Source organism: Pelodiscus sinensis, chromosome 10 (genome assembly GCF_052426305.1).
Source record: "Pelodiscus sinensis isolate ZL-2025 chromosome 10, ASM5242630v1, whole genome shotgun sequence".
Lineage (NCBI taxonomy): Eukaryota > Metazoa > Chordata > Testudines > Trionychidae > Pelodiscus > Pelodiscus sinensis.
The window spans coordinates 46,292,742-46,306,671 of NC_143061.1; the positions used below are offsets into that span (position 1 = coordinate 46,292,742).

The following is a 13,930-nucleotide window of genomic DNA, read 5'->3' on the forward strand; positions in this document are numbered from 1 at the left end:
GTCGTGTGGGGAGACCCAGGCAACCCTACTACGGGGCTTGGGCAAACATGTCCACCAGGGCCTCTCTGATGCGCACCGCATCCTGGCACGCCTGGCGGACAGCAGCTGTGTGGGGCTGTTCAAACGTCTGTGCCTCGGCTGCCATCCATGCAGGGAGGAAGGCCTCCTCACTGCGCTCTACAATGTTGTGGAGCACGCAGCACACGGCCACTACCTCCGTTGCATTCCGCTCACCCATCTCGAGACGGGTGCGCAAACAACGGAAGCGGGCTTTCAAATGTCCGAAGGCGAGCTCCACCAGATTTTGGGCCTGGTTGAGGCGGTCGTTGAACCGGGCCCAGTTCTGGTCTGGCTGCCCCATGTAGGGCCGCATTAGCCAGGGCAGCAGGGGGTAGGCTGCGTCCCTGATGACGCAGATGGGCATAGGCACATTCCCGACAGTCAAGTCCCACCGGGGGAAGTAGGTGCCCGCCTCCAACCTGCGAAAGAGTCCAGAGTTGCGGAGGATGCAGGCGTCGTGTGCCCGTCCGGACCAGCCCCCGTAGATGTCCAGGAAGTGGCCCCGGTGGTCCACGAGGGCCTGCAGAACAATGGAGCAGTACCCCTTTCGGTTCATGAAATGGGCTGCTCGATGCTCCGGGGCCTGGACAGGGATGTGGGTTGCGTCTAGGGCTCCCCTGCAATTGGAGAACCTGAGGGCAGCGAAGCCGGCCATGGTAGCATCCACGTCGCGCAGGCGGATGACTCTTGGAAGCAGGATGTTGTTGATGGCGTGGACGACCTGCAGAAGGGTGCAGAGAAACACAAGGGAACACATAACATATGGCAGGGTTGAGTGTGAGTTCCCTTGGCCCCCCCTTGATTCCTTCTGTCCTCACGCGCGCGCGCACACACACACACACACCAGGGCCCCCCTCACCCCACGGCCCCCCCCACCAGCGGTCCTGTGCAAGGGAGGGACGGGCCAAACCCCTGAGCGACCCAGCCTGGAGTCTTGGCTGCCTCTGGGCATGGAGTGCAGCACCCACCCCACTCTCCCTGGGACTTACCTCCATGACGATCACACCGACGGTTGATCTTCCTACCCCGAATTGCTGTGCCACCGAGTGGTAGCTGTCCGGTGTGGCCAGCTTCCACAGCACGATGGTGACCCTCTTGTTAACGGGGATGGGTGCCCGCAGCCGGGGGTGCTCTGTAGCGCGGGGGTGAGCCAGGCACACAGCTGCAGGAAGGTCTGCTTTCTCATGCGGAAATTCCAGAGCCATTGCTGGTCGTCCCATAGTCCAAGGACCAGCCGGTCCCATCAGTCAGTACTGGTGTCCAAACTCCAGACTGGCCTCTCCACGGTGGGGTGCTGATGCCACAGGGTCGCCAGGGCCTCCCTCGTGAGGGAGTCGAAAGCAATCTCTGCCTCCTGGTTCTGGAACACCAGGGCACCAGCCTGCAGCACGAGCTGCAGGCACTTGCACAGCTCCAACAGGGGCCTGAGCAGGCACATGGCCACACACGGCTCCATGGCAGACAGAGCAGGGCAGAAGAAAGAAAACGCAGGAAAAAGCAGTTGGGGGCCAAAGGGTGGTGTCCCCAAAAGTCAGAGGGCAACCACCAAACCTGCTAAGGGTGCCAGTCCCTGGCAGAGGCCCCAAGGCACGGGAGCACGAGAGAAACGGCTGTCCGGCGAGACCCCTTTAAGCACGTGTCTGAACAGAGCTCCGGCCCCGCCCCCGGAAAGGTCTGATGGCCTTTTGCCCTTTTCAAAATGGTTCCAGGCTTCTGCTTTTGCGAAAAAGCGTGCCGCCAATCTAGACGCGCTTTTCCGGGAAAGAACATTGTTATAACGATAACTCTGGACCAATATAGACCCGCTTTTCCGGAAATACTTTTAACGGAAAAGGTTTTCCGTTAAAAGCATTTCCGGAAAATCATGCCAGTGTAGACGTAGCCCTAGTGTTTATCTGCCTTAAACAACCTCCACAATGCATTTTTAGTGTTTTCATGCTGCTTTCATTTTTGATCTCATGAAAGCTGCTAGCACATGCTATTTTGTAAGTAAGCCAATAGAGCAGGGGTGGGCAAGACAACCTCCAGGGGCCAGATCTGGCCTGCTACGCCAGTTGATCCAGTCCGTGGCCACCCTGCCACTCCTCCATCACCAGGCCAATCAAGACTTGGGGACAGGTGAGCACACAAAGTCTTCTGTCCCCACCAGAAGAGCATGACACCAGAGGGAATTTCCAGCTGTTCAAAACAGCTGGTGGTTCCCTCTAGGTGCCGCACACCCCTGGCTGGGCAGAGGCAGGGGGCAGGAGAGTTTGCGCACTCCTATGCCCTCAGGTCCTGATTGGCCTGGGGACAGGGGGAGCGCCCAAAGTTTCCTCCTGACTCCAGGGGCATGCGGTGCCTAGAGGGAACCGCCAGCTGTTCAAAACTTAACACACTTCCCCAACCCCAGGCCAATCAGGATCTGTGGATGGGGAAGCCTCCCGACCCCATCTCTTCTCAGGTGGCCCAGGACCATTTCAGAAATTTGTGAAGTGCCCCTCCTTAAATTATTTCCCACCCCTGCAACAGAGGAATTGGCACTTTGAGAAAGGCATAATTGCAGTTAATGTCGTAAGAACCCACTGACATTTCTCACTTACATCCCTGATCACTTTTTCTTTGTGGCTGTATTTATTATGAACACTCGCTTGTTTCTTGCATGAAGAAATATATTTATACTGGTGCGTGCACATGGTCAGTGTTCACAGTTTGGCACTGTTGTGTTGACCCATATAGTCCATTGTGTAATGTCCTATTCACTGAAAAAGAACACCATAGATCTTTCACAGTGTTGTTGTAGCTGTGTTGGTCCTAGGTTATTAGACAAGGTGGCTAAGATATTATCTTTTATTGGACCAACTTCTGTTGTGAGAAAGTTTTGTGCTTATACAGATTGGTTCCATCTTGTAATTAGTGGAAACACTCTGAATAACTCTCAGACCTGAAAGTGAGTTTGATGTAGTCACATTTAGCAAAATAGGAGAAAAAGAATGAACGGCATGGAGAAATGGTACAAAATAATCAGCAAGTTCAGAGTGAAAATATGATTCCCAGGGAGCCTGAGAAATCAAGAAACTTAAGACAGCCAGGTGAGACAGGCTTTTTGATAGCTCTGTCATAATTTCCACAACTGCAGCAGCACAAGTTTTGCGTGTTCAACTAATCAGAAGTTAGTTTGGATTGCATGTCCAACTAATTGGACGGTGGTGAAGCATTGGGTTAACCCAGGGAGGTGATGGAATCTCCATCCCTAGAGGTTTTTAAGTCCTGGCTTGACAAAGCCCTGGCTGGGATGATTTAGTTGGGGACTTGATGACCTCCTGAGGTCCCTTTTACATCTATGATTTTATGAGTGTATGATTCTAAATTGCACCCCACATATAAGTCTGCACTGCTACACTATTTCGAAATAACTAGCGCTATTCCGAAATAATTTAATCCGGTACTACACAGCAGGCAAATATTTCGAAATAATGTCAAAATTACTGTCAATCTGGAGGACTTTTTACTCCAATTCCTGTAACCCTCATTGCATGAGGAATAAGGGAAGATGGAGGAAGAGTGCTCTATTTCAAAAGAAGTGCTGTGTAGATGCTCCCTATTTTGAAATAAGCTATTTCAACATAAGATACGCAATTGACATAGTTCAATTTGCATAGCTTACTTCGAGTTAAGCCCTGCTGTGTAGACGTACCCTACAGGACCAAAGAAACTGATGAAAAGGAGAGAAGATACATGCATGAGAAAAAGCCACAGTATCAGGAAGACACCTGCAAAGTCTTGAAAAGAAGATGTAAAAACTAAAGCCATGTGAGAGAAACCAAAAAACATGGAGTTTCATCTATTTCTAATTTACAGCCTGGTCCAGAACCCACTGAAGTTGATGGGGGAGAGCATCTTTTTTACTTCAGTGAGCTTTAGAGCAGGCCCTTAGGGTATGTCTACACTGCCACCCTAGTTCGAACTAGGGTGGCTAATGTAGGCATTCGAACTTGCAAATGAAGCCCGGGATTAAAATATCCCGGGCTTTAGTTTCATGTTCCCGGGCGCCGCCATTTTTAAATGCCCGTTAGTTCGAACCCTCTGCCCCCAACTACACGCGGCATGGGCTACGTAGTTTGAATTAGGAGCTTTAATTTGAACTACCTAGCCCGTGCCGCATGTAGCCGCGGGCAGGGGGTTTGAACTACCAGGCATTTAAAAATGGCGGCGCCCAGGAACATGCAATTAAAGCCCGGGATATTTTAATCCTAGGCTTCATTTGCAAGTTCAATTGACTACATTAGCCACCCTAGTTGGAACTAGGGTGGCATTATAGATATACCCTCAGTGACATCCATTTATCTACATTCAGTAGGCATGCAAATCCTAATGATAACAATGGAGGTTCCGTGCTTCATATGCCTGTAAAATATATGCTTCTTTGGTGAATGAGCAATAAAACAAATCAATGAGACAATCTGAAATACATTAAGAATCCTCAATAATAGTTTAATACTACTGTAATTTTTATTTAATTTTACAGTTGGCTTGAAGTGATAACATGATTTTTTTTTTCAGATGTATACATTCTTCTTCGAGGAGTCCCCGTGGGTACTCCACTGTAGGTGCTGGGCTTGCCCCGGCTCCGCAGGATGGAGATTTTTGCAGCAGTAGTCTGGCCAGACTGTACATGGGCGGGGAGCGTCTCACGGCTTTCGCACCCTTTCGCACTGCTTGGTCCGGTCTGAGCCAGTTCCTCTTTAACCACCTCAGGCAGCAGACGGAACAACAAGCTTCTCCCTGGTTCCCTTCAAAACACGATGAATTCAGGCTTGTTAATAGTTAAAACTTGATCTCTCTCTCTTGCTTATCTCCCCTGTTCAAGTCCTTTTACTTCTTTTAAAAAAAAAGTAGTTTTTTTCTTCATAACTCTACAGTTTAAGTACTACAGTTCTTGTTCTTACCTTAAGTTCTAGTTGGAATTTTTCTCCCAGTTGAATCTTCCCTGTTAAAAAAAAAAAAAAAAAAAAAAAAAAAGAAAAAGAATCTGTTTTTTATTCTTAACTGCACAACTGATTGAATACAACAATGCGCAGCTCCCCAGGGTTTAAAAAATGTGAGGTTTGCTGAGAGGCCATGCCTGCCTCCGATGGTCACTCCTCCTGCATTCAATGTTTAGGGGAGAGGCATGTCCCACAAAGGTGCCCCCACTGCTCCAAGCTCAGATCAAGAGCTAGATGCGATAGGGAAATGAGGCTTAGGATGATGCTTTTCTATAGGGCTTTACAGCCTCAGGACCCCGCCTCCACGGCACAGCCCTCACCCACCAGAGCCGCAAAAGTGCAGGGCTTCTTCTCCTATTGCTGCACCTCCTAAAAAGACCAAGCTGTCTCCAACTCACTCTCTGCCTGCCACTTCGCACAGCAGATTGAGCATCAGCTCCAAACCGGGCACTTCTGGCCCACCTGAGTCACGGCCAGCCCCTTCTAAAGCGGCAAAATCCGGACCCTCGGTGCCAGAAGTCAGTCATTCAACGGCACCGAGGTCTACAGCACTGGCAATGTCTGCGCATACCGCACTGGCACTGTCCACACCGGCAACATCACGGGCAGCATCGACACCATCGGCACCGGTGAGACCAGTGCCAGCCAGCACCGACAATCAAGCGGCACCGCGCCAATCGGCCGATCGCGCACCGATTGTGGTACCGCCGCCACTGGCACCACTGATGGCACTGCACTCCACATAGACCGGAGGACCCAGTGCCGATACCAGCACCAACACGGCCACATCCCAGAAAGGCTATGGCTATTACTGCCTCATGCAGTGAAGGCTATGGCTAAGACAAGACACCTAAGAAGCCCATCCCCGCGCTCCCTGTCCCCAGTGTTTTCTCCTGAACCCTCCTCACCTTCCCCACTTCAATCACCAAGGAGGTCACCACCAACGAAGTTCCCTTCTTAACTCTGCCAGGGGACCATGGGCACAGAGCGACCCACTGCTATCGGCACTACCGTTTTTTGGCATCTCCATCTGTTAAGCCGAAGGTCTTAATCACCTCCATTGTCTCCCGGCTACTCATATAGGAGATCATATAGCAGGTCGCATCATTATGACCACTCGCCATCACGATCCTTATACTGCTACAGGGACCCATATGACAAACGCACTTACTTTCGATCACATTCACCATATAGTCGTGCGTACCACCAATCTTCCAGGTCACCTACTAGGCCTAGGACGGGTGATTCATCTGTACATTACTCTCCAGCTATTGATCCACCGGCTTCACATAGTCCGCATTCACCACTACCTGCCCTTTCCCATACTGAGGAAAACCAACACTTTCAGCAATCATTCCAACCCCAAGAGTCGCTGGTGGGCCCTTCATCCTCTTCACTGGATGAGGCAGTAATACCAGGAGACATCTCACCCCCGGATGACATTAGACAATTTCAAGAATTATTTAAAAGGGTCGCCCTATCTCAGAACATCCAGCACACTGAGATTCAGGGTAAGCACCATAAACTTTTCAAGAATTTGGAAACCTCTCAATCTCCTAAATTGGCTATTCCTCTTGACGAGGCAATTTTGGAAGTCGCCAATGAATTCTAGGCTACCCCTGCATCGGTTCCACCCACAAATAAGGCAGACAAGAAATACTTTGTGCCGCCCAAAGGCTCAGAGTTCCTTTTTACACATCCATTGCCCAGCTCCTTGGTGGTTGATGTGGCCAGGCAATGAGCACATGCTCCACAGTACAGGAGCCAGCCCTCGGATAAGGACTCAAAAAGACTGGATCTCTTTGGGAGGAAAGTGTATACGTCAGCAACACTCCTCCTTCGCATAGCTAACTATTTGGCTCATTTGTCAAATCACAATTTTGACAATTATTCTAAATTTTCAACCCTCATGGAATGCTTGCCTGAATCTAAGAGACCTATCCTGAAGGCATTGGTGCAGAAAGGATACACCTCCACGAGAAGCAGCCTACAAATAGCGGCTGATGTGGCAGACACTGCAGCTAGGGCCACTGCTATGGCAGTGGTCATGAGAAGATCCTTATTCCTACAGGCAGCAGCAGTTCCTATAGAACTGCAATCAAAGGTGGAGGATCTGCCTTTCAAAAAGGGCAATTTGTTCACAGAGAACTGACACCTTGTTGCATTCCAGTAAAGACACCAGATCCACATTACGGACTCTAGGGATGTATACTCCACCATTCAAGCGGCTTCGATATACCCCATTCCAGACGCATTATGACTATTATCACCAGAGACAAGCATGGCATCAGTAACAACAACAAAGACCATTAGACAATTCCCAACAACGCCAACGACTCCCAAGACGTTGCAACCAGAATAATCATCCACAAGCTCAGCCTAACACAAAGCAGCAAGTTTGACTTCTTGGTCAGGAGCACTCAACCAATCTCATCCCTCACCATCTCGCTATTTCTACATCGCCTACGCCCATTTTACAACCACTGGGCACACATCACCAATGACAGATGGGTTCTAGAAATAATAAGAACTGGCTACTCTATCCCCTTCCTGTCTATCCCACCTACAACCCCCCCAAATCTGTCCCTTTTCAGGGACCCCTCTCACGAGCATTTGCTCAAGTTGGAGATCCATCCATCATCTTTTGCATATTGGTGCAGTGGAAGCAGTTCCACAAGAATTCAGGGGGAAGGGGTTTTATTCCCACTATTTCCTAGTTCAGAAGAAAACAGGGGGTTGGAGGCCGATCTTGGACCTCAGACAACTAAACAAGTTCCTACGAAAACAGCGTTTCGGGATGGTAACACTACAGGACGCTAACTTCCACATCACAATTCACCCCTCCCACAGACGATTCCTCAGGTTCGTGGTGGGATGCAATCACTATCAATACCGAGTCCTCCCATTCGGACTCTCATCAGCTCCCAGAGTGTTCACAAAAGTACTCTCTGTGGTCGCAGCTCATCTCCATCGCAACAGCGTACACATAGGGGACTATCTCGACGATTGCCTCATAAAAGGCTGTTTGTCTACGCAGGTTGCCAGGATGTTGACCATCACTCAACGGACCTTCCACTATCTAGTAAATAAACAAAGACAAATCAACCTTGTCCCTGATCCAAAACTTAGAGTTCATTGGGGCGAGATTGGACTCTACAGCGGCCAGAGCATTCCTCCCTCCAGCCAGGTTCGATGATATACAATCTATAATGGATACCTGCCAAGCCAGCCCAAGAATTCCGGTCCTTTTAGCCCTCAAACTTATGGGGCACATGGCCACGACTACCTTCGTAGTTCTGCACGCAAGGCTACATTTTCGTGCCCTTCAACACTGGCTGGCCACCATGCACAATCACATCACTACAGACGTACACAAGACAGTAGCGATTCCACCCAACGCCACCCAACGTTATCAGGTCGCTTCATTGGTGGACTGCACAAAGGAACCTACTATCTGGGGTACCTTTCCAACAACCACCACCAACACACAAATTACTTCCCTCCTGGGATGGGGCGCCCACATGAGCGACATGTCTGTGCAGGGCCACTGGACACACCAAGAGACATTGCTCCATATAAATCTACTGGAGCTCAGAGCCGTCTTCAATGCCTGCAGACATTTCCAGGATCACATTCACAATTCCATGGTAAAAATTCTCACAGACAACGTGGCTACGATGTTCTACATCAATCATTAGGGATCGTGAGCATGCTCCACTCTATGTACAGAGGCAGTCTGACTCTGGAATTGGTGCATCACCAACGGCATCACTCTTATGGCATCATACTTACCTGGCATAAGCAACGCAACAGCGGACTCACTCAGCAGGAATTTTGTGCCAGACCACAAATGGGAGCTTCACCATGAACCCCTCCATTTCCTATTTCACAAATGGGGCACCCCGCTCATAGATCTCTTCGCAACATTCAGCAACAAGAAGGCTACATTTACACTGGCATGAATTTCCAAAAATGCTTTAACGGAAAAGTTTTCCGTTAAAAGCATTTTCGGAAAAGCGCATCTAGATTGGCAGGATGCTTTTCCGACAGAGCACTTTTTGCTGAAAAGCATCCATGGCCAATCTAGACGCGGTTTTCCACAAAGCCCCGATCGCCATTTTCACAATCAGGGCGTTTTTGCAGAAAACAAATCTCAGCTGTCTACACTGGCCCTTTTGCGCAAAAGGACTTTTGCCCGAACGGGAGCAGCATAGTTTTTCCAGAAAAACACTGACAATTTTACAGTAGATCGTCAGTGCTTTTCCGGAAATTCAAGGGGCCAGTGTAGACAGCTGGCAAGTTATTCTGGAAAAGCGGCGGATTTTCCGGAATAAGTGGCCAGTGTAGACACAGCCGCTGTGTTTTAAGAAATGTTTTAGCTGCAATGCTGCATGTGCATTTTTATGCAAATTCAAATGTGATTTATACAGAAAATACTTATAGATAAAAAATATAATTATTGTTTTAAATTCTTTTTAAATAATGTGTTGTAATTAACCCTGGCATCAAGATACATTTATGTAAGGCTTGTCCTACTGCCGCTGTCATGGAGCTCATGGCATTATACTACAAACTTAGAAGTACAGATAACCGATAGTTCGTGGTGAATTACATGATTCCATTGGATGCCTACATGAACCATGCACACTTTTAAGCATGAAGTGCAGCTGAAGAGGCTTTAACCACTGAAAAAATGTGCACCAGATATTAATGCACCTTTTGAGGCTTTGATTATTATTTACACAAATATGTCCTAATCCATATTCTTAGGCTTGAGGGCCACAGTCTGGACCTTCAGGAAGTAACCAATATTCTTCATTGATAATATCAGTATGGCAAAGAGATGAAGCATGTAAACTGTAACTTTCTCTCAAGGTAGGTTGCAACACTGCAAAATCCAGTGATTTTTTTTTTGAAAGCAAATGCTGTGCAGCCATATAGCATTAAGACAGGTCACCATTGTGAATATGACAAGCATAAGTTAGTAATGTTAATGGTGAATATTGTAAATTGATGCTCAGTTGCTCCTTAGAAATCTTTTTAGTGTCACTAAGGGTACATCTACACTACAGCATTATTTCAAAATATCTTATTTAAAAATAGTTATTTCGAAATAACGCATCTACACACAATGCATCTCGAAATAGCGTTTTGCTATTTCAAAATAGTGCGTTCACACTGATTGAACGCTGAATCACATTTAAGGGCAGCTGAAACCGGTTCCAGCAAGACATTAGGTCAGGAGTTACTTTGTGTGGCTGCTGTCTGAGGCTATCAGAGGCCTGTGCTTAAAGGGACCCCCTTGGACAGCCAGTTCTCAGGTTTCCCTGCTTGCTTGCCTACCTTGCTGAGGGACAGAAAAGCATTTTTTTTCTCTGTGTGCTCTGATTGCCCTCACTCAGGACAACACACGACTCTGCACCATGGAGCCAGAGCTGCCCCTGGGCACTCTGGTGCTTCTTTTGGATGTGTTGCTGCGAGCCTGGCTGTACTTTTCTGCAGGCTGCTTTGCAGCATCTGCTGCAGCCGAACCCCCACTCCATCCTCCTGACCCTCTGGAGGAGCAGCTGCAGCTCCTGGACGCCAGCGTGCCCTGCCGCATCTGGCATCTGGACACCAGCAGAGACTGGTGGGACCACATCGTCCTAGAGCACTGGGGAGAACAACAATGGACCCAGAATTTTAGGATGAAGAAGCTTCATGGAGCACTGTGAGTGGCTCGCCCCTGCTCTGCAGCGACGGGACACACACATGAGGCCCACCATTTCCCTCCAGAAGGATGTGGCCATCATCCTCTGGAAGCTCACCATGCCAGAAAGCTACCAATCGATGGGGAACCAGTTCGGTGTGGGGACATCCACCGTTGGAGCGGTGCTCATGGAGGAATGACAATCTCCGGCCAGTGTGCCAGAAGGGGGGAGGGGTATAAGGAGGGGATAAGCTGCCCTAGGGAAAAGGGGGGGAGGTGATGCAAGTCCACCTCCCTGGGAGGGTTTATTCTGTCTACGGACTGCCCGCGGTGGCCAGGATTGTAGGGGGGGGTTGCTCCTGAGGAGTGGGGGTGTGGGGCAGTTGCAGGGAAGGAGCACTGTCAGATACCCTGGCACCCCAGTGACTCTCGGTTTTGCGTGTGCCTTGACCACCTGCAGAGGGAATCAATAGAGTGCTGCTCCACAGAGTCATCCACCTCACTGATGTGGATGTGGTGATCAAGGGGTTTGGTGCCCTGGGCTTCCCCAATTGTGGGGGAGCAATTGACAGGACAAACATCCCCATCCATGCCTCAGAACACGAGGCCTCCCTGTACATCAATCGGAAAGGATACTTTCATCAAAAGCTCCTGTCTGGGACCTTGGAATCTTGCAGAAATCATTGTGACATGACTGGCTTTACACTGGTTATCTTGTTTGCCAGTGTACACATGCCGGCTACGTCTACACTGGCATGAATTTCCGAAAATGCTTTAACGGAAAACTTTTCCGTTAAAAGCATTTTCGGAAAAGCGCATCTAGATTGGCAGGATGCTTTTCCGCAAAAGCACTTTTTGCGGAAAAGCGTCCGTGGCCAATCTAGACGCGGTTTTCCGCAAAAAAGCCCCGATCACCTTTTTCATGATTGGGGCTTTTTTGCGGAAAACAGTACTATGCTGTCTACACAAGTCTTTCGGAAAAAGTTTTGCTCGAATGGGAGCAGCATAGTTTTTCCGGAAAAGCACTGATGATTTTACATGAGATCATCAGTGCTTTTGCGGAAATTCAAGCAGCCAGTGTAGACAGCTGGCAAGTATTTCCGGAAAAGCAGATGATTTTCCGGGAAAACTTGCCAGTCTAGACACAGCCAAGGGGAAAAATGGAAAGAAGAAGAAAGGGAGATGATGTGATCGATCAGCCTCTGAAGAGTTCTGCAGATGATGGTGTCTGGGAAGCTACTGGGTGGAATGTTGAACCAAGGCGCTTCTGAGCAGCTTTCAGTTGTGGGAACACTTTATTTTGTTTGTGCTTTCAAATATTTTCCCAGTATAAGGGTTCACAATATTTACGTTTAGTCCTAGACTTGTGAAATATTTTATTATTCTGTACTTAATTCTGGTAACACTTGTGTCCTTCCACATGTCAAATAAATTAATTGAATTGAAATTAAGAAGGAAATGGTTTTAAAATGTTTGTGCTAATCTAGAGTCTCATGCTCCTTACCCAAACTGATCCAGTCAACTGAGACTCACCAGCACTAAAACTGCTCTTTTGGCTGAATGAGAAGATGAGTGATCAGTATCCTCAAACACTCATACCAGACAGTTATTGCAGTCCTCTTAAAAGATCTGTGATTGAAAAGGTCATTATGGATAGCATTTTCAGAGGGGCCGAAGCAGCCAGATTTTGAAAAGCATTCAGTATGTAAGTACTGAGCTTTTATTTTATTTTTTTATTCAACTGCTAATGTCACAATGGGAACTGCTAGGTGCTGAGCACTTTGTAAATTTGGTCCTTTGGTCCCTTACTGGGAATTTAAGCTCCTCTGACAATTTGATTCCAGTTGTGGGTACTGAGCACTTGAAAATCTAGCTCCCCATCCCTCCCCATTCCCCAATATAATACAGCAATTGGACCCATCTCTCTGCAACTACAGATCAGAACAGGATTTTGTTCTCACTAATGTATCCTATTATACAAGCCTGTAGGATAGCAACACTTAACCTAGTTGATTAGCTAAAACAACAGTAGTCTGGGCCAGGACTCTATCTGCAAGAGTTAGTTAATCTAATCCATGTATTGGTTGTTGAACTCATGTTTTGCCATATTATTGGATGATTTATAAATTATTTCCACTTTGGGGGGGGGGGAGTAAATAATCAGCTAAGGTTTCTTTTCTTTCTGTGGATTATTGAAGGTCAGTATAACCTCTGTTTCAGCATACTGTCTGGTAGAAATAACCAGTTAAAGATTACCTAGCAATTGATTAGTTCTAGCTTTGGACATGTGCAGTGCCAGATTCTTTCTGACATAGCAGGGTATGAATTAGTGGCACTGGCAACTATTTACCCTGTTATGTCTGCCAATATATTATCAGTTTTTTTTTATTGAGGTCACCTAGGTCTAGATATTTGGAGATCTCTATTGGACACAAAACTCCAGGTTTGGAAATAAACCAATGCTGTAGCTTAGGTAGGGCAATATGGTGTGATTAAGAGAAGACCATTTAAGTTCTCTGTAAAGGATTTGAACATGAGGATCTCTGGCCAATCTGGGGTTGCAGAGTTTGGAAACTCATTTGAGCCCAGGCCTGGCCTAAATGTAGAAAATGTGCCTATAGTTCAGGCTTTCCATTAAAAGCAGGTATTTAGATTTCCCCTGGGAATTAATCTTGGCAGCAATGACCATGATAGTGATGGGGGAAATGAGGAGATTCTCTCTTTGGTTGTGGAAACATTTCTTCTAGAGTAAAATATGTGAAGAATGGATAGGTACATGTCTGTAATAACTAGTTCTCCCAAATGAAAACTTTAATAGCCAGTTAAGGGCATAGCCCAGACACACAAACTAGTAGGAAAGAAATCAAGTCTCTGTTGGGGACTGTCCTTTTGTTATATTTGTACAGTGCCAACCACAATGTGGTCCTGCTTCATGGTTGGGGTCACCTGGAACTACTGCAGTACAAATAAATAACAATTAATGAGTAACTTGTAACTATGATTAATAGATGTCACTTCTACAAGGAAGTCCACTTCCATCTCGAATAGATAAAGAAACAGTACAAGCAGCACTGAAATATTGCTCACACTGTTATACTAAACCCAACTGTGGCCTATAGGGTACATCTACGCTACAGATGAAGATCGAAGCTGCTGCTGTCGATCTTCCAGGATTTGAATTAGCAAATCCTGGAAACTAATTAAGACAACTAAT

At 47.5% G+C, this 13,930-nt stretch overlaps 1 protein-coding gene across 2 annotated transcripts in view; it reads left to right on the forward strand.

Moving 5' to 3' along the window:
• LOC142830745 (uncharacterized) overlaps window positions 1–13,930 on the forward strand; it is a 54,835-nt gene that overhangs the window by 3,879 nt on the left and 37,026 nt on the right. Inside the window, exon 3 of one of the 2 annotated variants that reach the window (XM_075937500.2) lies at window positions 4,603–5,033. The exons of the other annotated variant lie outside the window; for it this stretch is intronic. The gene's annotated coding sequence lies outside the window, so the exon portion shown is untranslated. Of the gene's footprint in view, window positions 1–4,602; window positions 5,034–13,930 lie in introns of those variants that run through there. 2 annotated transcript variants of the gene reach the window in all.